The sequence below is a fragment of the Zalophus californianus genome, chromosome 8 (genome assembly GCF_009762305.2).
Source record: "Zalophus californianus isolate mZalCal1 chromosome 8, mZalCal1.pri.v2, whole genome shotgun sequence".
Lineage (NCBI taxonomy): Eukaryota > Metazoa > Chordata > Mammalia > Carnivora > Otariidae > Zalophus > Zalophus californianus.
In genome coordinates, this window is record NC_045602.1 from 73,508,795 (window position 1) to 73,534,794 (window position 26,000).

Genomic DNA, 26,000 nt, shown 5'->3' on the forward strand with positions numbered 1-26,000 from the left:
ACAGATCATGCAAAGGCACAGACTCAGGAAAGGGTCTAGCTTTCTGTAAGAGGAGTGGTTCAGATGCTAAAGTACAGGGCAGGTGGAATGAAGTAAAAGAACAAGCAACCTGAAAAGCTGGGGAAAACAGACTTTAAAGGGTATTGCATGCCATGCTAAAAAAAGTACTTTTATTCCTGTACTTGGCCACATTAAATGACTATGACTTCATACATGATTCTCTGCACGTTCTAGAAGAGCCAAACGGCTCAGTCAGAAAACAATCACAACTGTATGGATTATAGTATGGTGAGGACAGGGGTTAGGCAGGAAAAGAAAATCTTATTTCTGTAAGAGAAAGGCACACTAGTATTTCTGTAAATGTTGAGGACTAGAAGAAATAAATACCTGGCACAAGGAAAAGATGAGGACTCCTGAGAGAGTTAAGGGAGAAGAATATGGACAATATAGAAAAGAGGGAACATATATACATAATTTGCCAATGTGTGGACCTCGTAAAGATCAGAATACCTGCCCCCACCTCAGTGAACTGAGGTCAATGAATTACACTGTAACTATGCGCATCTGATTATAATACATTTTATTTTTATTATATGCTTATACCCATGGTTTCCTTTCACAAGTAGCTATCGTAAGTTAGTAATAGCCAAAGAGCACTAGTCTATAGAAGGAATTTGGTTATTTGATGATCACATACCTTTTCCTATCAAAGAAGAGTTATAAATATGAATGAAGAAGAAAAAAAAATCAGTGTTCTTTAAGGTTATTAAGAGTTTGAATTTTTATTCAAGCAAGTAGTATTCTTCCACATTTCTGCAAAAATCATGTATTATTGTTCTAAATTTTTAGTTTTGTAATTTAAAAACAAACACCAATGTGTCATCAAAAAAATTTAAATAAGGTGACTATTACCTCATAGAAGCATCAGGGACAAATTATTGAGAGTATATGGCTTTTGTGAATCCAAAGTCCATTAATTATATTCTCCAATTTCAAAGATCAGAAAATTCTAAAAAAAAAAGGTATTACAATGTTTCCATTATTTTTGTCTTTAGCTCTCCCTAAATTTATGTACTACATTTTAGCCTTTTAACAAATATTTACTCTATGCTGATCATAAAAAAGACTGTGTGGGATACCAGAGTTTATTAACTAGAAAATTGTAGGACATGTTTTTTTATGCTTTACCTTGATGTTCTTGTTTCAATTCATTATAGAAAGGGTCTTTGCTACCTTAATCAGATTATGAGTTTTATCAATATCCTACTCTGATAATAGTCATCAAAACACTTGCTAAGGAACACTAAGAAAAAGGAATTAATTTTTTAAAGGTGGGGGAGATGGCTTTCTCAATTTAGACCTGTAATTCGTATCATTTATGTCTAACTTTTACTTGAAAGAATGCAGTTATAGCACTTATTAACCCCTGAATTTCTCCTGATATTTATTCATCCCTTATAATGGCTATTCTATATGATAAAATAATTGAGGCAAAAATAGGAATCCAGTGGGCAGAGATCTTTCACCCAAGTATTTATTTCTCAATGAATGCACATTACAATAAAAAAACTTCTCCAATCATGAGTCACCACACCATTTTTAAACACTGGAAAAATAAGTCTAATAGTCAAACTAGCTGTTGTGAAAGCTGGTTATAAAGTCACCTGATTCATTACCATAGAGAAGACTCTATGGCCCTAGTCCTTAAACTCAAGAAACAGGAGTAGAGTAATAGTGATTTCTAGGAACACACAAAGGGCACAGTTGCTAGTAAGCATCTACAGCTTTTGAAGTATTCTCAAAGGAGTCAAGGCTGTCAAAGATCCACCCTGGCTCCTACTCACCTCACTGGAGTCCCAGATTCCAGTTGGGTGTCCTTCAATCTGCTCTTCACACTGTCACCAGGGAATGCCATATAAAGCAGTCTCAGAAAATATAATTCTCCATCCAAAATGTTTCAGTGTTCTCTACCCCACTGATGGCTAAAATGCAAATTCTTTCAAGGGAAGTACCTGCCACTGAGAAAATGGCCCCTACCTTTTAGATATTATGTTTCAGTAAGTGTTTCCTTTTCTTCTCCCTTCCCTGTTCTAACCCTCTCTTTTAATACTGAACTATGTATGAGTTTCCTAAACACATTAGGCTTCCACTTGCATGCTTTCTCATGTTGCTGTTCCCCTTGCCTGGAATGCCCTCCCCCCTACTTTTACTACACCTGGTAAAACACTACACTCATTCCTCACGTCTCAGTTCAATTGCCATCTTCTCATCAAGTCCTCCAAGACTCCTCCAGGCGACCCCAAGGGCTCCTTCTCCCTGGTGTGTTGGTAAACTAGCTCTCAGAAGGGGAAAAAAAGCCCTGATACAGTCACTTCGGCTATAACATTTGTTTTGGAAAACTCAAATTTGTGTCAGTGTGCTTGTTACATTAGGGAACAACACAAGCACAACAAGAATCCCATTTGCTTGTGTGCCTTGAAATGCTAGATGAATGCAGAGCACTGCCCCCAGCTGCCCCCAGTCCTGTGCACCCACCTCCAACATCTCCCAGCTACCTCAGGCAGCCTCCTGTGTCAGGGCCATCCCTGTCCACATCTGGTGGCAACTTTCCCTCAGACTTCAGACACCTATTTCTACCACTTCACAATAACTCACAAGAGGCAACCTCTCCTATGCCCACCTCCAAAGGCCGACTTCAAGTCTTATTTACAGCAAAGCACAATATTTATTATTATATCTATGTTCTTCTGAATCATTTTAACATGTACAATTCTGCTGTCCTTTTTATTCAGTTCCTACCTTTTAAAAAAAAAAATGTGTTACTGAGGAAGTTTTTGAGTGTTATGTCCCATTTTTCCCTAAGCTTGGTGATTTTTAGGAATGCACATGTCCCGTGACAGCAGAACTGACTGTCCGTATGTAGCATTTGCTAATTTCTGTGGTGTACACACCACCACAGATGATTTCAAATACTAACAGTTGGGCTCCCGTGTCCAGTTTGGCTCCAACACAACGTACCCATAGTCTGTACAAGTCTTTATCACAGCAATCATTGTTTTGCATAACAATGTTTTCCTGTTTAAAGACAGTAAGCTTTAAAAAGGGTCTTCTTCACCTTAATACCAACATTCCCTAAATAGTACCCGGCTGTTAGTAGGTGTCCTGCTAATGTAGACACCAGAGGGGGTAACAAGACTGAAGATCTAATATAAATAATGCTAACTATAAAATCTACTTCTACAATGGAAAATTAATATCTGCTCTGCTCCAAACCCCAGTCACCCTATTAGTAACTGGAGAGACGGGATTCAAACAGTGTTTCTAACTCAAAAGTTTATCACAAAGACAATGCTTCATAACCAACCTACTAATCTGCATGTGGATTACAGACTAATTTAAAAAACAGATTCTAGAGATGTGGTCTAATGGATTTTTTTTGGTGACTGATTATTTATATAAGATGTCTTACAAGAAGGGCACCTGGGTGGCTCAGTCGGTTTGGGTGGCTCAGTCGGTTAAGTGTCTGCCTTCAGCTCAGATCATGATCCCAGGGTCCTGGGATTGAGCCCCACAGGGCTCCCTGCTCAGCGGGGAGCCTGTTTCTCTCTCTTTCTGTACCTGCCGCTCCCCTTGCTTGTGTGTTATCTCTCTCTGTCAGATAAATATATAAAATCTTAAAAAAAAAGATGTCTTACAAGAGTATGCAAATTTAACTTATATATTTAATCTTTTGTGAAAAAGATAAAATTACACAAAATAGGACCTACCCCCCAAATATGGGCCATTTTATCTAATCCAATCTTAATCTAAGCCAATATCAAAAGTTACCCTGAAATCTAAGACAAACAGCATTAATATATACTAAAATTGAAAATACAGAGCATTATATAGCATAGCAATTACCAGCGATTTATTGGCCAAAAACCACATCTAAGTTGATTTCTTTACATACATATGCACACACATGTACACACGTTTAAAATCTTAAAATTCATAGTATTTACTTCTTAACTACTGCTTCCTTGATAATACAGAAAAGTATAATCTCAAAGCTATATATTAATGATTTTAGTAAAAAAAATATTAGTTCTTCCTCAGCATACTACTGTTATGTCTCAAACAATGGTGAAAAGTTACTTCAGCTTCTTATATTCAAGTTTTGCTAAGAAACTAAAACATACTTAGTGCCTGTGAATCCAACAGCACAGAGAACTGCTGCTCACATTTAGCACGCATCAGGACAATCCAGGCTTATGGAAACAAGTTACTGGGCCTCACTCTTAGAATTCTGATTCAGTAGGTCTGAATTTGGGGCTAGAGATTTTGCATTTCTAACAATTCTCAAGTGATTCTGATACTGTTGGTACTGGAACCACAACTTGGGGTCAGAAATACCTGTGTTCAAATCCCAGCCTGTCACTTAATATCTTTGTTCTCTGGACATAAGTCTAAAAGTTCTACCCCTCAATTTTCCCGTGCCTAAAAGGCAGAGAGTTACCAGAAAATTAAGCAAATAATATATTTAAAGTACCCAGCACAGGGTGAGGACTCAAATGATAACTACCTATGTTGGCTGAATAAATGAATGCCATACTTAAAAGTACACACTACAAATGCTGGCTAAGATGGAGTAAAAACACTCCACACCCTGTCTCTCCAACTGAATACAGCTATAAAATCTAAATACAATGAACAGAGCAGCTATTTAAAGAATCTGAAAAGTAAATGGTAGCAGCCAGATTGAGGAAGAAGACCAGAATTCAAAGTATCATAGAAGCAGTGTGGGTTTACTGCCCTCCCCACCCCCATCCTGTTGCCTAGACTGGGGAAAACCTGGAGTGGCATCAACATAGGCAGTGTTCCAGTAGAAGCCCTCTAGTTCTGGATGAGGATGGAAAGGGATCTCCTGGCAATAACAGCAGTGGGCCCACAGGTACCCTAAAAGTCTGAGGAAAGGGGCGCCTGGGTGGCTCAGTTGGTTAATCGACTGCCTTCGGCTCAGGTCATGATCCCGGAGTCCCGGGATCGAGTCCCACATCGGGCTCCCTGCTCAGCAGGGAGTCTGCTTCTCCCTCTGAACCTCTTCCCTCTTGTGCTCTCTATCTCTCATTCTCTCTCTCTCTCAAATAAATAAATAAAATCTTTAAAAAAAAAAAAAAAGTCTGAGGAAAGTCTCCAATCCCCAGCTGTGGTTTCAAGAGGGTGTTGCAAACCTCTCTCCCAACCCCCTCCACCCATGCTCCCACCACCCCCCTGATGTGTGTGCAAATGCAAGAAGTCAGCAGAGTAGACAAAGCTTTCTGGCTAGAGGACCAAAAAGGCGAGCCCCCAGGGAGGTAGGAAGTATAAGGGAAATTGCTGAATGGGTGGAACTCAAAAAAGCAACTCCAGGACGTTGATTATGACCTCCTGGGCTCACTCCAGAGCAGAACATGGCATGGATCTCATCCTAAACAACAAACCAGAACCTCTGAGAATTGAACAGAGATAGAAAGTCACCTATCTCCAACTGGCCAATGGGCAGTACACACAGGACAGATCCAAACAGCAAAGCGCTATAGGCTTTGAAAATGGAACTGACAGAAAGCTGGCTGCAACTTGCATGCTGAACCCAACAGGAGTGACTGCATACTAAAATACAAAATGAACATTCCCCATAGAATTTAAAACAAGACCCATGGCCTTATAATACTGAAGAATGCAATTCAAAATTGCATAGGAATATCTCATCTTGCGTGGGACAATAAACAGACACTGATATTGAGATGACACCAAATGTTGGAATTACCTGACAAAGACTTTAAAGCATTATTATAAAAATGCTCCAAGAAGGGTGAACACTCTTGAAATGAACAGAAGTTCTCAGCAAAGAAACAGAATCAAATGGAAATTTTAGAACTGAAAAATACAGTAACTGAAATAATTCCCTGGATGGGCTTAATAAGTAAAATGGAGATGACAAAAGAAAGACAGTGAACTTGAGACAGACTGATAAAAAATACCTAGTCTGCACAACCAAACAAAAAAATGAACAGAGCACCAAGGACCTTTAGGATACCAAAAGGACTAACATTAGCATCACTGGCATCCTAAAAGGAGAGTGAGAGTGTAGTGCAGAAAAGTATTTGAGAAAACAAAGGCTGAAAACTTTACAAACTTGGTGAAAGACACAATGTATATACACATTTGAGAAGCTCAGAGAATCTAAAGAGAATAAACCCCTGAGAAATCCATGCTTAGACACATCATGGTCAAACTGATAAAAACTAAAAACAGTGAAAAAATTTGAAAGTAGCCAGAAAAAGAAAGTGATGCATTGCTTATAGGGGAACGGCAACTTGAATGAATGTGAATTTCTCACCAGAAGCCATGAAGTCCAGAAGAAAATGGCATATTTTTTAAGGGGCTGAAACAAAAGAACTGTCAACACAGAATTTCTATATCCAGAGATAATATCCTTCAGGAATGAAGGCAAAATAAAGACATTCTCAAGTGAAGGTAAGACTAAGAGAATTCACTGCCAGCAGATCTGTTCTAGAAGAATCACTAAATGGCAGAAGGGAAGAGATGCCCACGGAAAAATAGAACATTAGTAATGAAGAAATAACAAAGAAATGATAACCATCTGGGTAAATATAATAAACTCTTTTTTTCTTCCTGAAATCCTTAAAATACATTTGGCAGTTGAAATCAAAAACATTAACACTGTCTGCATTTTCTGTGTATGTAAATATAATATATAAGACATTACCACAAAAAAGAGGAGAATAAAGAGACACATATAGCGTTAAGGTTTCTACATCCCACTTAAGTGGAAAAATATTCTAAGTAGACTATAAAAATTTAACTACAGGCATACCTCAGAGATACTGCAGGTTCAGTTCCAGACCACTGCAATAAAGCAAATATCACAATAAAGTGATTTAAATGAATTTTTGGCTTCCCAGAGCATATAAAAGTTATGTTTATACTATCTTTAGTCTCTTAAGTGTGCAATAACAGTATGTCTGAAAAAACAATGTACATACCTTAATTAAAAAAAAACTTTATTGCTAAAAAATGCTATCATCTGAGCTTTCAGTGAGTCATAGTCACTGAACACAGATTATCAAATATAATAATATTAAATCGAATTACATTGAAATATTGTGAGAACTACCAAAATGTGACACAGAGACATGATGTCAGCAATTGATGTTGGAAAAATGGCACCAATAGAATTGCTTGACACAGGGCTGCTTCACACAGCTTCAATCAGTAAAAAAAATGCAGTATATATGAAGTGAGATAAAGCAAGGTATGCCTGAATGTATATTATAATCCCTAGACCAACCGCACACACACACACACACACACAGAATGAGATATAGGAAACAAACAAACCAAAAAACCCACAATAGGTAAGTTAAAATGGAATACCAAAAACTGTTCAAATAACCCAAAAGAAGACAAGGGAAAAAGATAAACAAAAAACCAAAAGAATGGAAAGCAAATAATAAAATAGTAGCACTAAATCCAAACACATAAGTAATTATAATAAATGTAAAACATCTAAACATACCAATTAAAGACAAAGATTGTCAGAATAATTTTTAAAAAAGATGATCCAATTATATGGCACCTACAAGAAATTTATTTCAAATATGATGATATCGGTAGGTTAGACGTAAAAGGATGGAAAAAGGTGTATCATGGAAATATTAATCAAAAGACAGCTGGAGGGGCTATATTAATATCAAATACAGCAAACTTCAAAGCAAAGAAAATTAACAGGCATAAAAGGGTCACTATATAACCATATAACCACAAAAGGGTCAATTACCAAGAAGATACCAAATATTAATCAAAAGACAGCTGGAGGGGCTATATTAATATCAAATATAGCAAACTTCAAAGCAAAGAAAATTAACAGGCATAAAAGGGTCACTATATAAACATATAACCATAAAAGGGTCAATTACCAAGAAGAAAATGTTATATATCTTCTAAGTTAGATGTATGCACCTAACAAGAGAACTTCAAAATACATGAAGCAAAAACTGACCAAACTGGAAGGAGAAATCAATAAACCTCCAATTATAGTTGGAGACTTCAACACTCTTATCTCAGTAATCTATATAACTAGTAGACAAAAAAAATCAACAGGGATATAGAACGGAACAATCCCATCAACCAACTGGATCTGACATTTATAGAACATTCCACCCAACAGGAGTAGAGTACGTTTTCTTTTCAAATGCACAGAGAATATTCACTAAGACCATAACTTGGGTCATAAAACAAATCTGACAAATTGAAAAGAACTGAAGTAACACAAAATATGTTCTATGGCCATAATGAATTACACTAGAAACCATTAACAGCAAGAAAACAGAAAAATCTCTAAAAACTTGGAAATTTAGTGATGTACTTATAAATAATCCACAGGTCAGAGAAGAAGTCTCAAGGGAAATTAGAAAATATTTTTAACTGAAACAAGATAAAAATACATCAGAATTTGTACAATGTAGTTAAGCAATGTCCAGATGAAAATAGTTCTTAAAAAAAAGGAAATACAGAGGTACATACCTAGCAAAACATGCAAAAAAGCTGTATGCTGAAAATTACAACACTATTAAAAAAAAACAAAACAAAGAAAACCTAAATAAATGGGAAGACTTACCACTTTCATGGACTGAAGTTCAACATAGTCAAGGTGTCAATTCTTCCCATTTCATCTACAGCTTAGTACACTTCTAATCAAACCACTGCCCCACAAAATATAGACCAACTTATCTTAAAATCAAAAGCAAAGGAACTAAATAGCCTAACAACTTTGAAGAAGAATAAAATTAAGCGAGTCATACCAACTGGTTTTAAAACTTACTCTAAAGCTACAGTAACTAAGACAGTATGGTACTGCAGAATAAACCAGTTTCAAAAGGTTATATACTGAATAATTTCATTTATATAACATCAGTGGTTGTCAGGGATTAAGGGTGTGATACAGAGGGACAGCATGAGGAAATTTTGGGGGTGATGGCACTATGTTGTATTCTGATTGTGGTGGTGGTTACATGGATCTATATAGGAGTTAAAATTTATAGAACTGTGCATCCCCCCCAAAATCAATTTTACTGTATATTAGGTTAAGAATTTTTTAAGTTTTAAAAATATATACTATGTTATCTTAGGACTTTCTAATTTTTATGAATTAAGGTTCTAAAGTAAATGTTTTGAGTATGTGTACATCAGTACAATGGGAACATGCAGAGGCAGGAGAATTCAATTTTTAAAAATTACAAAAATATGGCATAGGTATAAATTCTAGACTCAGGTATAAATTCAACTATATCCCTCAACCAACCACAGAGGCTATTCATACCTAATATCAACTAAACACATATTTAATATTGCCTTGTAAAAATTTGAGACAAAACAAACACAGCATATATCAAATCCAAAGGAAGTCTGACTGAAGATTCCACATTCATACTAGCTATTACTTTGGTCCTTGGGATGGAAATGACATTGTTATCCATTATCAATACGGTACGTACCTTGTTTTTTCTAATAGCAGCTAAAGATTTACAACGGTTTATCCATATTTTTCTCATCTGATTCCACTTGACACAAAAAACACGCACTTTCAAGAATGTTGACTGGATGAAGAAAATGACATATATAATGAAGTTTTATTCAGCTACAAAAAAAGGAGGAAGTCCTACCATTTGCAACATGATGAACCTAAAGGACATTAAGCTAAGTGACATAAGCCAGACACAGAAAGACAAGTACTGTATGATTTCACTAGTATGCAGAATCAATAAAAGTTGAATTCACAGAAGCAGAGTAGAATGGTGGTTGCCAAGGGCTCGGGGGTGAGGGAAATGGGAGAAATGTTGGTCAAAGGGTATGAACTTTCAGTTATAAGATGAATAATTTCTGGGGATAAAATATACACCATGGTGACTACGGTCAATATTACTGTATTGCATACTTCAAATTTGCTGAGAGTAAATCCTGAATGTTCTCACCAAAAAAAGGGGGTGTGTGTAACTATTGGAGGCAATAATGTGTAAATTACCCTGATTGTGGTAATCATTTCACAATGTATATATTTATCAAATCATCACACTGTACACCTTAAATATATACAATTTCTATTTCTCAATTATATCTCAATAAAGCTGGTGAGGGTTGGGGGGGGGCAAGAATGCTGACTGGAACCAAGCATAATTGCACCAATCTATAACGCATCCTAAGAAGACATGAAACTTTCTTTTTTTTTTCCCTAAGAAATAAAGTCATAGCAAATGAGCCCATCAAAACACACAGAAGATTATAATTCAAGATAGCTATTCTCTATAACCTTACACAGTTTTGGATGACTACCATAAAAGTTAGATTTTCTCAGATTGTGATTTTAAAAAACAAAAACACAACTACATGACCAAAATCATTTAAATAAGTGAGCAACCTCACTGTCACTAACTTTTCCTAGTTCTTAAAGCATTCAGTGTAAATTATTTGTGGAAGAACTCGATTTCTTTCAAATGACAAGAGCACTTTTATAACTCTTTTTAATTTAAAATCTTCTCAGGATATGAGCTTTAAATAGCAAATCCAGCTCTTACAAGAGCCGAAAGGATGTTAAAATGTAGTTTGGTGCAATTAAAAAACTGACAACAAATATTTACCTATTGATTGACAAATTGATTACAGAATGCTTAAAATATTTCAATTCCTAGGAGTAATACAAAAAGAGATCACAATGGTATCAGTCCTCAAGGACTTAGCTGAGTAGATGATACGGACCCATGAGATAATTAGATACCACAACTGTAAACAAGAAAGTACTATATAGAACAATTAGAGATAACATCTAAATAGATGTCAAAACATTCTTTAGTAAATCTCCCATAAAAGTCAAGTAGTAATTCAGAAGAGAAAATAAATTTGGCTGACGTAGGGAGGCCCTGGAATCCAGTGAAGAGAAGCGTGTACCGGGGCCAGAGGCTTGCCTCAGCTCTGCCATGAAAAACTCCTGGCCAAGTCCCAACTGCTCTACGGTGCCTAGTGAGCAAACATGGTACTTGACACTCACACGAAAGGACATTTGCTCATTCACCTCTGATTTGGATATGGCTAAGCATGAAAGGAAGGGCAGGCCAGGGGCTTCTTCTAGAAGAAATTCAGAATATCTGTAACTCAGGGCTACGGCAAGCTCACTGCTTGAATTCAATACTCCCTTCTCACAAACATGTGCAAGAAAGGGTGCTGACACCAAAAGGAGCCGGTTGCTCTCCTGGCCTCCTCCAGAGCAAAAACTCTTATACCAAGGGTCTCATTGTCCTGGGCCCGGCTGCACTGGCACTTCACAGTCCCAGGAACCCCCTAAGATGCATCAGCTGTCTGGCTTAGTTTCAGTCTGGTTCCCTGGGTCTCAGTAAGTTCATCTCAAAGAGAAGGAATTGGATCAGGTCCTCTACAACATCACAATCTATGAATATAATAAATTAGAAATATGAATCATACAATATAAACCTTACTAAGTTGTCAGCTATGAGTAAGAACAGCTTATTAAATTTGTTATCTGGACTTTGTTTTACAAGAAATATCAAACCATTTGAGAAATGCCAAATCAGACAAGCAAACACTACGAAGTCCTATGATTCTTACCTTAGTCTCAAGGTATCAAAATGGTTAGATCTCACAGTAGAATATAACCTATGTTATGTGCAAAGACTCGTTATAGTTCTTCACTAGATTGAATAATTTCAGAACAATATTCTTATAAATCAAGTAGTGTTAGTACCTCTACAACTCCAAGCATATCAGAGTTCCCAGCAATGTCTGCAGGGAACAAGAAAAGATTACTTTTCTTAACTGCCAGAACTCAAATTCAGAAGTAGAAAAAAAGCAAGTCATCTTAACAACTACCAAATGGCAACTAGGAGCTAGGTATGTGCTGGTCACTTTACATAGATTACCTTATTTACTTCCTGCAATAATCCTATGAGGTAGCTAGTTATTACCATTTTAATGATGAGAAAATTGAGATTCAGGAGGTTGAGAAATTTGCCTAGAGTTACAGAGCCCTTGACAAAGCTTAAAAGTGAGGTGATCAAAGAAGAATGTACCACTGTCTCAAGTGTGTTCAGGGAAACACTGATCAGCAGACCCAATTGTTCACATCCCTTTGGTAAACATAGCCATCAAACAACCATAGTTTCATAATGTTGTTTTCCAAATGAGTCTTCAGTAGATTTGCTTAGCATGAAATCACTTCCCCTGACCAAAATGACTTTCTGGATCTACAAATGCTGAGGAACAGACATCAGACTACTCAAGTTAAGGTCATTCTCTGAGGTCTGGTATGAATGGCACCTCCCCGGAGGACGTGTCTATTTCTTTTTTTCATTAACCACAACATTCCTTTGTCTCTTCTTCTGAATATTAACCTTCTCTGTTGGATTTCTAACGTGTTCTATATATAGCAAAAAATGTGAAGCTGAGTCACTACAGTGAGTTCCTGAAGAGCACCAGGTCCATATGCTCAAGATGCCAGGGAGAGAAATGGCAAATATAATATTTTATTGAGAAAACTGAAGACTGTAACTTCTCTTTTAACATAAGGACATCTACATCTGCAAGGAGGTAGGCAGTAACAATAAGACAAAATGTCTTTAAAAAACAAAAAGCTCTGGGAAACAGAAAAAAAGCAAGCAAGCAAGCAATATTCAACCTCTTCAAGTGTACAAAGAAGTGCTTGATAGAAACCCATAATTTTAAACTATAAAACATGTGAGATTGCCTTATAGAAAAAAAGTTTGGAATAGATACTACACTAGATTTATACTGATAAAGCTCAAGCTACAGAATCTGCAAAAAATGGAAAAGAGGCATGATCAAGAGGGGAAGAACTAAAAATCATGCATCTTCCTTCATCCTCCCAATCATTAATTTTAACACAATTTTAAAAACTAAAGCAAGCTGTTTTTTGGATGATTATTAACATCGTAGTACACGCTTATTGTAGAAAATGTGAAAAACATTAAATAGTGTATGAAATGACTGAAAAATAACCCATAATCTAACTACTCACAGTTAGAATATTTTATATCCTCTTTTAAATAAAGATTTCCTTTATAAAAAACTCAAAAGTATCACTCTACTTTTTTTTGTTTACTGCATTATGAACATTTTCTTATACCTTACACCCTCAAACATCCTAAAGCTCATGATTTTTATCACTTGTCAATCAATCATTTTTAGTATACTAAACAAAAATTTTAAAGAACATGATTTATAATGGTTTTATAGTATTTGGTCATACAGTAGCATGATCTAACCATTTCAGAGGCTTCCCATTTTTTAACATTATAAATAGCATTGTAATGAATAAGTAATATATACCCACACATACATTTATATGCATCTCTTATTTCCTTATAATAAATTCCTGAAGATGGAATTTGGGGGCAAGAGTATGAACAATTTTAAGGATTCTGAATATTACCAAATTACCACTGTAATGGACTGTTTGCGTACCCCCAAATCCATGTGTCGAAATCTAATTAATCCCTAATGTGATGGTATTTGAAAATGGTACCTTTGGGAGGTAATTAGATCATGAGGGTGGAGCCCTCATGAATGGGATTAGTGCCCTTGTAAGAGGCCAGAGAGCTAGCTAGCTCTCTTTCTACCACTTGAGGAAACAGAAAGTCTGCAGTCTACAATCCTAAAAAAAGGTTCACTAGAACCCAACCATGCTGGCACCCTACCTAGGACTTCTAGCCTCCAGAACCGTGAGAAACAAATTCTACTGTTTATAAGCCCCCTGTTGTTTATAATACCCTAAGTTAATGGTATTTTGTTCTAGCAGCCTGAGCTAGGGTAGATACAATTTAGAAAGTTGTATCAATTTGTGCTCCTACCAAAAGAAGGAATTTGCCAACACTTGATTCTTTTAATATGCCAGACCTATTAAAGCATGCAACCTATGACATAATGATTCTAACCTCTTAAGCTTTTTCCATAAGTTTATTTCAGAAGCTTAGAGGAAAATATTTTGTAGTAAAAATTTCTTACCTGTGATTAAGCAGTTTTTCCAGTGTTGTTTTTTAAACAAATTTATCTCTATTAAATTAGTTAACTGAAATAGTATGAATTGCATAAAGTCATTTAAAAACTAAGGTTATTCTTCTACGTGTATATTTGCAATAAGAGATGTCTGAAATAATGAAGATGACCACAGTAAACTTTGGGTTTTGAGATACTGAACTAGCTTTCTTTCTTTCTATGTTATTTTAAAATTTTTATTTTTAATTTTCAAAATTAAAAAAAATTCTAAATATTTTCTTTCTTTTTAAAAATACTTTCTTCTTTCTATCTCTCTGGTATGGCTTGAAAATTAAAATATGAGCTAACACTCTTTATAATGAAGCCATAGTCCAAAAAGTACAATATATCAAAAATTATGAAGTTTTTTCAAAAGAAAAGTAAAAATCCTACACATCTATTTACAGTTATGATGGTACTGGGCTAGAACTCCTGCTGTAAATGACCATAAAACTGAACAATATTCATAAAATATTATTTGCAGACATTGGGCAGTGCAGGTCTGTGATTCCTGAGCGAAGGGAAACAAAGATTCTTGAATGCCCTTTCTGCTTATGCCACAGGGAAGGGAAACCTAAAAAGAGCACAGAGATCTCACTGAGTTGAGGAAACAGAACTTGAAGTTTGAAGCCAATGAAGTCACTGGAATTTAAGGGGCAGATACAAGAAAGAAGGGAGCTGGGGAGAGAAAAAGTTTCAGAAATCTGCAAAGAGATCTCCTAATTCTTTGCCTGGAGACTAACCTGCACATGCACAAGGCAAGGTCTCCATGAGACCAAAGAATAAAATCTGGGGGAAAAACAACTAGAGAGTGTGAGGTGAACAATTATTTGAGCTTGCAAAGGTCTGGGAAACATTCAAATTCCTGGCAGAGTAGAGACATCTCACTGAATATCACATGCATTTGATAGACACCCCAGAAAGGCCATACCTCTGTATCAGGGCAAAGCTAGTCCCGGAATCAATAAAATGCTGAAAGCCAAAGATAAAGAGAGAAAGAGAGAATCTTTAAAGCAGCCAGAAAAGCAAAAAAAGACACACTACACCAAAAGAACAATGGTAAAAATAATTACTAACTTATCAGAAAAATTTAAGCTAGAAGATATTTAAATGATGACTTTAAAGTGCTACAAGGGGGAAAAAAATGCTATCAACTTAAATTCTATATCCGGCATAAATATAAATAAAACAAGCTCCAGAATTGTCCTCCTGCCATAAACAAGTAGAAAACTAGTCAAAATATGAAACAACTGTTTCCAGATAGTAGACAACAGGGCGTATGGGAACATGATCCTTGAAAGAAGGGAAACAAACGAGGTGAGCCGAAAGACTTGTCCCAGCTTTCTGTGTGGACTACAGCACATGCAAGGGGAACCCAAGTAGGCATATATTACCACAAAGGAAGAAACTAAATATAAATGCTCCAAAAACCCGCAAAAAGGGTATCCTTGAATTTCTGGCTAAATACCAATCTGCGTATGTGTTGTATGAAAATCTATGAGGCTAGACAGAGAAAAACTTCCAAAAAAATAACAAATGCTGGGGAGCTCTAACCCAAACAACTCTCAAAGTTCACATAGGGCCAGGATCATTCAGCTTCCGCCAACCCAGGGTGAATAAACCTTGATAAAAACATGAGGCAATCAAGGGAGACACAAGAAAGGGCATGCCTCAGTAATGGGCCCAAACTAGCCCTGCACTGAAAGCTATTCTAGTACTGCCAAAACCCAAACCCAAAAAACCCTGAAAACAAAACTCAAAAGATCAAGCTGATCCACAAATAAATTAATTGCCTGTCAGAACAAAACTTAATACTCAAGAAAGAAAAAAAAAAAAAAAATCAAGACACTCAACATAACTCCATAAGAAATTACCAGACATAGGAAAAAATAAGAAATGGTAACTTATAATCAGGATCTAGAAGTGGTAGGGATTAGGAGAACTTTTAATATAAAGGCTTTACTTTTTATTTTTTTAAAGATTTATTTGAGGGGTGGGGGGAGAATGTGTGTGTGTGAGTGGGGGGAGGGACAGAGAGAGACAGAATCTCAAGCAGACCCTTTACTGAGTGTGGAGCCCAATGAGGGGCTCGATCCCATGACCCAGAGACCATGACCTGAGCCAAAATCAAGAGTCGGATGCCTAACCTAACCAACTGAGCCACCCAGGTGCCCTGAGAACTTTTAATATAAGGACTTTAAAATAGTATTTAGAAAAAAATTTAAAAGGCTTAACGAAAAACATGAACAAAAGATAAAAATTTCAACAGAGAAATGAAAATTATTTTTTAGAAAAACAGTGGTAATTCTAGAACTATAAAAAAGTATATCTGACATAAATAATTAACTGGATAGAAATAATAGCATATTAGACAAAGGAGACTTAAAAAAAAATCAGTGTACTTGAAGACAGGGCAACAGAAACTTTTCAAACTGAAGGAAAAGAAAAAAGGACTGGAAGAAAAATGGACAGAGCTTCAGTGACCTGCCAAAAAACACATGTAGGACTAAAGTCTGAGGAGAAAAGAAACACTTGGGAACTTAAAATTTTGAAGAGAGATGGCTAAAAATTTTACAAATATGATGAAAACAATACACCCACAGATCTAAGAAGCTCAATAAGCTCCAAGGATAAACACAAATGAAACCACACCAAGGAGTATCATTATCAAAGTTGTTGAAATCCAGTCAGAGAGAAAAATCTTAGGAGCAACCAAAGGGTAAAGGCATATTACCTAGAGGAAAACAAATATAAAAATCACCACAGAATTCCTGTCAGAAGTTATGCAACTAAAATAGTAAAAAAAAAAAAAAAAAAAAAAAAAAAAAGAAATACCTTTAAAGTGCTAAAAGGAGGGAAAAAAGACCCTGAAAACCTGGAATTCTACATCCACTGACAATAGCTTTCAAAATTGAAAGCAAAATAAGGGGGTGGGGAGGCTGCACTGTAAGAAATGTAAAGGGACGTTTTCAAACAAAAGGAATAGGATACCTGACACAAACTTGGATCTACACAAAGAAATTAATATCTAAAGAAATGGTTAAAATGAAGGCAAATACTAAAGACATTTTTCTCATTTTTTAAAAGATTTTATTTATTTGAGAGAGAGGGCGCACGAGTGGGGGGGTGGGCAGAGGAAGAGGGAGAAGCAGACTCCTCACGGAGCAGGGAGCCCAACCTGGGGCTCGATCCCAGGGCCCTAGGATTATGACCTGAGCCGAAGGCAGGAGCTTAACCAACTGAACCACCCAGGTGTCCCCATTTTTCTCATTTTTAATTGCTCTAAAAAGTAAGTGCCTAACAAAAGCAAAAACTAGCAATGGGGTTTAAAGCCCACATAAAATCAAAATATATGACAAAAAAAAAAAAATGCCCAAAAGATGAGAGGAATTGGTAGTATATCATTATGTAAAATTTTTGCATTATACATGAAGTGGCATATTATTTGAGGGCAAACTGTTATTAAAAATAACCCATCCAAAAGCAGATAGAAAACCAACGAAAAAAGGAAAAACAGTAAACAAATGATAAGACAGTACATTTTAATCCAACCATATCAATAACTGTATTAAATGTAAATGGTCTAAACTAGTGGTTGGCAAACTTTTTCTGTAAAGAACCAGAAAATGTTTGGGGCTTTAAGGACTATATGGTCTCTATCCCAACTACTAAACCTTGACATCATACCATAAAAGCAGCCATAGATAGTACGTAAATGAATGGGCATGACTGTGTCCCAATAAAACATTCACATAAACAGGTGGCAGGCCACATTTGGTCTACCAGCCATAGTTTTGCCAACTCAAGTCTAACCATACCAAATTTATAAAGATGTAGACTGGATAAAAAAGCAAGACCCAACTACATGCTGCATACAAAAAAAAAAAAAATACATATGTATAAATGACATAAAGAGGTTAAAAGTAAGTGGATGGAAAAAGATACACCATGCAAATATTAATCAAAAGAAATTTTAGTGTCAGACACAGAGACTTCAGAACAAGAGAAATTAGCAGTAAAAAGGGTATTTCATGATGACAGAGCAGTCAATTCATCAACAAGACTTAATCCTAAATGTGCTGTAACACATGTTAACAATGCTTAAACATGAAACAAATCTGAAGGAACTGAAAGGAGAAACAGATAAATCTAAACTTGTAGGTGAAAACGTCAAGTCTTTTCACGACAGAACAATAGCAAATTGGTAAAAATATAAGAATATATACAAAGGCCAACCTAACTTAACCGACATTTATGGAAAACAGCACCCAGTAAGAGAAAATACATTCTTCTCAAGTACACATTGAACATTAACCAAGATATACCACATGTTGGGACATAAACCAATCAAAAGGTTTAAATGGATTGAATTATTAAGAATATGTTCTCTGACCAAAATGGCATTAAATGAAAACACAGTAACAAAATACCTGGAAAATCCCAAATATTTGGAAATTATTTTTTTTAATAAATTTTTTAAAAGATTTTATTTATTCATTTGAGACACAGAGAGAAAGAGCACAAGCACGGGGACAGGCAGAGGGAGAGGGAGAAGCAGGCTTCCCACTGAACCAGGAGCCTGATGCGGGGCTCAATCCCAGGACCCTGGGATCATGACCTGAGCTGAAGGCAGACGCTCAACCATCTGAGCCACCCAGGTGCCCCCTGGAAATTATTTGACAACACTTCAGAACAATCCATAGGTCAAAGAAAAAAATTACAAGTGAAAAAAGAAAATATTTTGAATGAAATGATAATGAAAATTTATGGCTTTAAAAGTTGATAACTTTTTAAATAAAGTCTTAATTCAATGATCTAAACTTTCACCTTAAAAGCTAGAAAAAGTATAACAAAGTAAGGCGGAGGTAAGGAATTAATGAAAGCTCAACTCATGAACTAGAAAACAGATAAACCACAGAGAAAATCAACAAAACCAAAAGTTTATTTTTGAAAGGACTGATAAATTGATAAGCCCTAGCTGGACTAATCATGAGAGGAAAGGTGAAATGGACAAATGCCTAAAGACACAAATGACCAAAACAGGAATAAAAAGAAGTAGAATAGTCTTATATCTATTCATTTAAAAATTGAATCCTTAATTAAGAACCTTTCCACAAAAAACAAAGACACACAACTCTCCAGGCTCAGATAGCTTCATTGGTGAATTCTATCAAACATTAAAGGAAGAACATCAATTGTACCCAAACTCTTTTATAAAAGAAATGAAGAGGGGACCTTGTTAGTGGGAGTATAAAATGGTAAACCCACCTTGGAAACTGTTCTGTCAGTTTCTCATAATGTTAAATGTACACCCATCCTATAACCCTGCAATTCGACGTCTAGGTAGTCACCCACAAGTAAGGAAAATTCATGTCACAAAAGCCTTGTACATAGGAGCATTAGTCCTAGCAGTCGAAGACAAGAAACAACCCTTTCCCACTGTAATAATAGTTAAATTATAGCACATCCATACAATGGAACGCTACTCAGCAACTAAAAGGAACTAACTACTGTTACATGTAACACGGATGAATCTATATTTTAAACAAGAGCTTCATATAAATTTTATGCCCCGGCAAGTCTAAGAACCACTGTTACAGAAGCACACACATAATAACAAAAAGGGAAAATATAGGAGATTTAGGTAATTCATAAATTAATCAGTGCCACATACATCATAAACTATATATCAGTTGTCATTTTTCATAGATGCTTAATTGTTATTTCAATTATGGTTACTATAGTCCTCTGTTTGTGTTCAAATTTCTACTTATGTCCTTCATGGACTTCCAGTTCCAAATTTTAGTCTTTGATTCTCTATTCTAATTTCTCATTAATTCCAAATTAAACTATGCATTTTAGATAAGGAATCCTGTTGACCAGTTCCTTTTCTTTTTTTCTTAATGTTCCACTTCCTTAGTACAGTTTCCTCGACCTCTTAGTAGTGGTATTCTTACTGTTTGCTGCACAGCCTTGACTTTTCTACCTCCTTTAAAACTGAACCAAAAACTCATCTTTTCCACTAAGTGCTAAACCACCTCAGATTTTTTCCAAATTCCCTCAGCACTTGAAGATCTTCCTAATAGACAGGCTATTTATTTTACTGAGTTTGGACACCTCCTCTTCATGACTCACCAACTCCATCCCCTGGCTTAGAGAGTAGAAACTTTGGAAGCAAACTGAAAAGATTACAGTTCTCTTCAAGGTTCTTTCTCTTGCGATATTCCATCTTGGAATGCATTCTATTTGCCAGAGCCTTAAGCTCTATAATGCTAAAGGGTAGGACAGAAAGAGAGGCAGAGATGGTTGATTAGGACTGCTCTGGACTGGATTTTAAAGAAGGTGAAAAAAGCCTTCAGGCTTCAGTATCTGTTCAGACTACCTCACCAGCCCAAGGAAACAAACAAGATTCCAGAGAGAGTTTCAGTGAGGAATGAGAAAGTGCATTTGTTATGAATGTACTGTGGTACACTGTTCCAAGGACACTAAAATATTTCTGGCAGCAAATGTTTCTACATATTCTTTGTAAGGTTAGGTGGTGGTGCGGGGTGGGGGGAGGTTGAGTTGAGGGGGCAAAAGGTAAATATTAAAAAAGTGTCTACACTCTTGAACTAAGTGCCAGTTTTGGCAGTTACTTTTTGTTCTGCATACATTATTATTTAGGAATTATGGTCATTACCCACTTAATTTCACAAGTTTCAACTCTATAAACTTTTTGCCTTCCAAATCCTATCTATAAACCTGGCCACACTTCTGAGCTAGACCCATATTTACAGCTGATGTTTTGGTCATGTTATTACCTATTTAAAAAGTGTAACTACTTACCTGGAAACAACTCCAGTATTCCCCCTCTCTCAAACTTGCACGTTATTCAACTGCCAAGTTAGGAACCTTAGACATCCTCAGCTTCTCTCTATCACCTCCAAATACTAACCAAGTCCAGAGGGTTTCAACTCCTATATATCTGTGGTATCAGTGCTCTTCTTTCTAGCCCCACTACAAATTCCTTAATTCAGACCACCAAAATCTCTTTCCTGAACTAGGGCAGACCTTAAATGGCACCCCCTACCTATTGGAGGCCAGAGAGAATGCCTCATTCACTTACTCTGCCATACGTATTACTTAGTGAATAAATATCTCCAATCTCTATTCCTCCAGACTATTCTCTTTATTACTGCTATAACCAGTTTTCTACAACAACAAACTGTGTCACTTCCCCACCTACAAAACAAAATAAAAACCCAAACTCCTTGTATGGCATATGAGACCATTAACAACTTGTTCCCATTCTACCTTGATTCTAGTCTGATTTCCTAATTTTCTTTTGTACTCTTTTTGACAGATCAAACTTCACCTTTCTCCTTAAACATAATATACCCTTTCATTTTTAATAATCTAGGATAAACAGAAACTCAGTCCAACTTGCTTTATTTTTATGATCACCTTTACACTATTTAAAGCCATTAGCTAAACCTGTACAGAAGTGATGAGTGAACAAACCATCAGAAGATACAGCCAACTGTTAGCTTATTGTCATATTCTTATTAACATGGTCAGCATAGACTAAATGGAAAAGTGAGTAAAATATTTCAACTGCTTGCTGAGCTTCTTCCTTACCATAAATGTTAGAAGTCTTCAGTTATAGACTTACTACCCTACTTTTGATTGAGAGGCACAAAGAGAACTATAATTCAAATTTCTTCACATCCATCCTTTTCCTTCATCTTTAACACCTCCCTTTCCCATTTCTGCTGTTTCTCCTCTTGTACTTTCCTTCCCCTGCTACTACCTAAGTCCTCCTAACACCCTCTTTGTCCACCCTTTACAAGGACATCAGTATTCCTCTATCACTCTTCTTGGTAGAGCACCTAAAATCTTATGAAGTACTTTCACATATACTTATGTGATTCTTGCAACCTCATTTTTTGGGATTCCAAAATCAACAAATATCAAGGGTGTGGGGGGTAGCGGTTTATACTGTGAAAATTAAAAGGAAACAAGGAAACCTCATTTAGAAAGGAGCCAGGAGGCCAGCAGGGGGAGCTCTCATGCCCTATCACTTCTATCACTTTTGTCAATTGCAGACCCAACAGGAAGAGAGGTACCTTGCAAGTTAGTACTCCTTTAGCTACTACTTTACTATTCCAGAGGAGGGGCAACAGCCCAGCCAATGAGAGACTGTCACAACTCAGCCAATGTAGTTTTTTTGTTGTTGTTTTGTTTAAGATTTTATTTATTTGACAGAGAGAGACGCAGCGAGAGAGGGAACACAAGCAGGGGGAGTGGGAGAAGGAGAAGCAGGTTTCCCGCCGAGCAGGGTGCCCAATGTGGGGCTCAATCCCAGGTCCCTGGGATCATGACCTGAGCCAAAGGCAGATGCTTAACGACTGAGCCACCCAGGCACCCTGCAACTGCGAGTTTAATCCAATGAACTTTTTGTTTATAACAGCCCTCCCACCTTCTCCCTCTCCTCTGTGAAAGAGAGGTCCTCCCCTTTGTTCTCTAGATTTGCTTGTGGTTTTGCCATAGCTTGCTTGTTCAGGATTGCAATTCTCTATTTCCAGGTAAACCCATTTTTGCTGGTAAATAGCTGACAGTTTTATTTCTAAGGTTAACAATATACAGCAGATGCTGCTCACCTAAGTAAAATTTAAGATACTTATATTTTAACTCGTTTGAGGAAACTGCAGTTTAAAAAAGTTATTATTCATCTAACATACTGCTATTCCCTCTGCCTAGAACTCCACAATCTCTCTTCACCTGCTCATCTCTCAAGACACATCTCAAGCCTTCCCCTATTCCCAGAGCAAGCATATTACACCTACTTCAATGCTATCCTAATGTTTTTCACACCACTTATTTCATACCACTGGAAGAATCCAGGTATCTGGACTCTTAATGTCTTTTCTACCAAATAAGATTTTCCTTATTAACTAATGTTACCTTAATACCCATTAATGATTCAACATTTCATAGTAAAGAGGAGAAACATTTTATGGATGGCCTGTGTTATTTTCCAATCTCTAGGGTAAAACTGTACACCAAAAAATCCCTTACCTTTCTTTAAAAATCAGGAATTTAAGGAATGTCTCCAAATCCTCTCAAAATATATAGATATGATCTCTCCTGGTAATGGCATCAAAAGCTGCCACAGCAAAGGAGAAAAACAGCATTTCATAAACCCTAAATTAAACTACTGTAAGTTTTAAAAGATGTCTGTTAATATCTTGGGAAACATTTAGGATTAACAATCAAAAGATGAGGGCCTTGGTCCTGACTCCATCACATATTGGGTGACTCGGAAAAGTCACTTAACCTCCCTGAGCCAAATTTCCTTTTTTGAGAAAACTGGACAATACCACTTATCTTCCAGAATTGTTCAGAGAATTCAAGGGGAAAAAAAAAAAAAAAAGACTGCAAATCACTTAGCCTGGAACATAATAGTCAAAAAAAAAAAAAAAAGGTAATCTCTTTAATAATTATTTTCATATACATCAGTTTTGTCTTCAGAACTATGCCCAACAACCCTCAACACATTCCAGGACTTTGTGGCCCAGCAACAACTACAATAAATGCCCTCAAAGAAGCTATCTCCATGACTTCTGGATCCCCTTCCTGGGTCACAACTCAGGTCCTGTAAATATAATTTGGAGTATCTGCACAGAAACTCATCAAAGGATGTTCCAGTAGCTTCTCCTTGTTGGCTTGGCTGTCAACTACCTGGAACAGCACACAGAGTCAGCTGCAAATCTGGCAAACTTTCACTGCCAGTCTGTCTTTTAAATCATTTATAAAAAAGAAAAAAAATATTAAATAAAATTAGTCCCAGCACTGATCACCTGAAGGGTAATGAGACTGGACTATTGTCTCATGTTAATAACCAAAGTCAAAGACTAAATAATTAGATAAATAAGCTCCCCTTTGGGGGCGCCTGGGTGGCTCAGTCATCAAGCATCTGCCTTTGGCTCAGGTCATCATCCCAGGGTCTTGGGATCGAGCCCCCTGCATCAGGCTCCCTGCTCAGCGGGGAAGCCTGCTTCTCCCTCTCCCACTCCCCCTGCTTGTGTTCCCGCTCTTGCTGTCTCTCTCTCTCTCTCTCTCTAATATATAAATACATAAATAAAATCTTAAAAAAAATAAATAAATAAGCTCCCCTTTAGCTATGTGCATATTTTAACCCCTAAAAAAAATACCGGGACTTCTTCCAATAGATTTTATTTAATGTTTAGTAAGTTTATTCTTAAGCTTTGGAATATTTCACTGTTTTCCTTATACAAAGAAACTAATCTGCAGAACCCAGGGTCTACATTAGGGCTAAACTCCTACAAAATCCTGGTTTTCCTCCACATTTCTCTCTTTCCAACCTCCAATTCTTCACTCCCCTTTCTCTGACTACCCACTATATATGAAGGCTTGTAGTTCAGATCCCAAATCATTCCTGTTCCATCATTCTACCTTTCATGTTCCATTTTAAGTATATATCTATATAGATATATAGATATATTATTTAAGTAAGCTTCTGTCCTTTTTACTTACTTGAAATACAGTGTATCAATACTTGATTACCACCCCTAACTGAAGAATCTTGCCCAGAATAGAAAGACTGGATCTTATTCCTATTATAGGAGTCTTCAAATAAAATAAGGAAGTCGTAATTTGAAGACAATCCTAGACCAATAAGCCTATTTCAAAAAAATTTTTTTTCAAAATTACCTTCCTCACTCCTTATTATTAGCTTTGATAAAAGATTATTGTATGACATCTCATCAAAGCAAAGGTAAATTTAATTTTGGTGTTAAACATCACATGAGCAAAAGGCTTATGGACTTTTTAGAGAAAAACTTACTCTACTGTACTTGGCAATAAGTATCATTATGATTATGGTCTCTCTCAAATCATTCCTTAGGATTTTTCACCTACATGTACAATAAAGACAGGTAACTAATTCTCAGTTAAACTACTCAGATGTAAATTTACCCAACATTAACATGAATCAACAGTCCAGCCAGTTACCAGTCCAGATTACCAGATTCAAAAGCCCTCTCTCCATTACCCACTAACAAGTAAGACAGTTGGCTAACTCAGAAAAATAATTTATTGAGTAAGGAAAATGATTCATATTTTCCTTCAGTCATTCTCTAACATCTACATTGAAGCTAAGAAAGTAGTTTGCATGGTCCATACCTACTCAGTCCTTGTATCCATGAATTTTAAATATGAGTAACTGGCAATTCACAACACCATAATTATTTTTAAACATATAAAAAATTGCAACTTAATGAATAATTGAATAATAATTGGTTATATTTTATTATAACATGGTACTTCTAATGTCTCTTGAAACCATACTTAAATATTTTATTCACATAATTAGATTATGTAATTGATTGAAAGAAAAGATCTGCATGTCTAAGTTCTACAAAATTCCTAAAAGCATTTCATGATTCCAAAAATATCCAATAAATTGTAATAATTTCGTAGTCCTTATTATAATATAGTTAATCAAAAGAAGATTAGGAGTTGGTCACTCTCAAACATTAAAATTCTGTATCAGTGAAGGAAAAATATGATCCTGAAAGCTTTTGATAGCTCCATGTAATGCTTACTTCAGATTAAAGGGATGACCCATGTAGTTATCACCTTAAGTACCTACCAAAAGAATGCCTGCCTGAGATCTGAAACCAAATAGCACTACTCTACTACTAACATAATAAAAATGCTTTTGAGCTACGCTTGTTTCTGATTTTAATCTCTAACCTGTAAAATGGACTCGATTCAATGAAACTCTAAAAATAAGGGCAATTAAAAATATGTGATATACATTTTTTAAATAATTGAAATTCATGTTTAAAAAGAGGCATAAAAAAGTACGCTCATGTATGACAGTAAGAAGTTAC

General features: G+C 36.1%; 1 protein-coding gene across 6 annotated transcripts in view; it reads right to left on the reverse strand.

Moving 5' to 3' along the window:
- SOCS5 (suppressor of cytokine signaling 5) overlaps positions 1 to 26,000 on the reverse strand; it is a 112,145-nt gene that overhangs the window by 81,556 nt on the left and 4,589 nt on the right. Inside the window, exon 2 of one of the 6 annotated variants that reach the window (XM_027620821.1) lies at positions 6,860 to 6,891. The exons of the other annotated variants lie outside the window; for them this stretch is intronic. The gene's annotated coding sequence lies outside the window, so the exon portion shown is untranslated. The remainder of the gene's footprint in view (positions 1 to 6,859; positions 6,892 to 26,000) is intronic. 6 annotated transcript variants of the gene reach the window in all.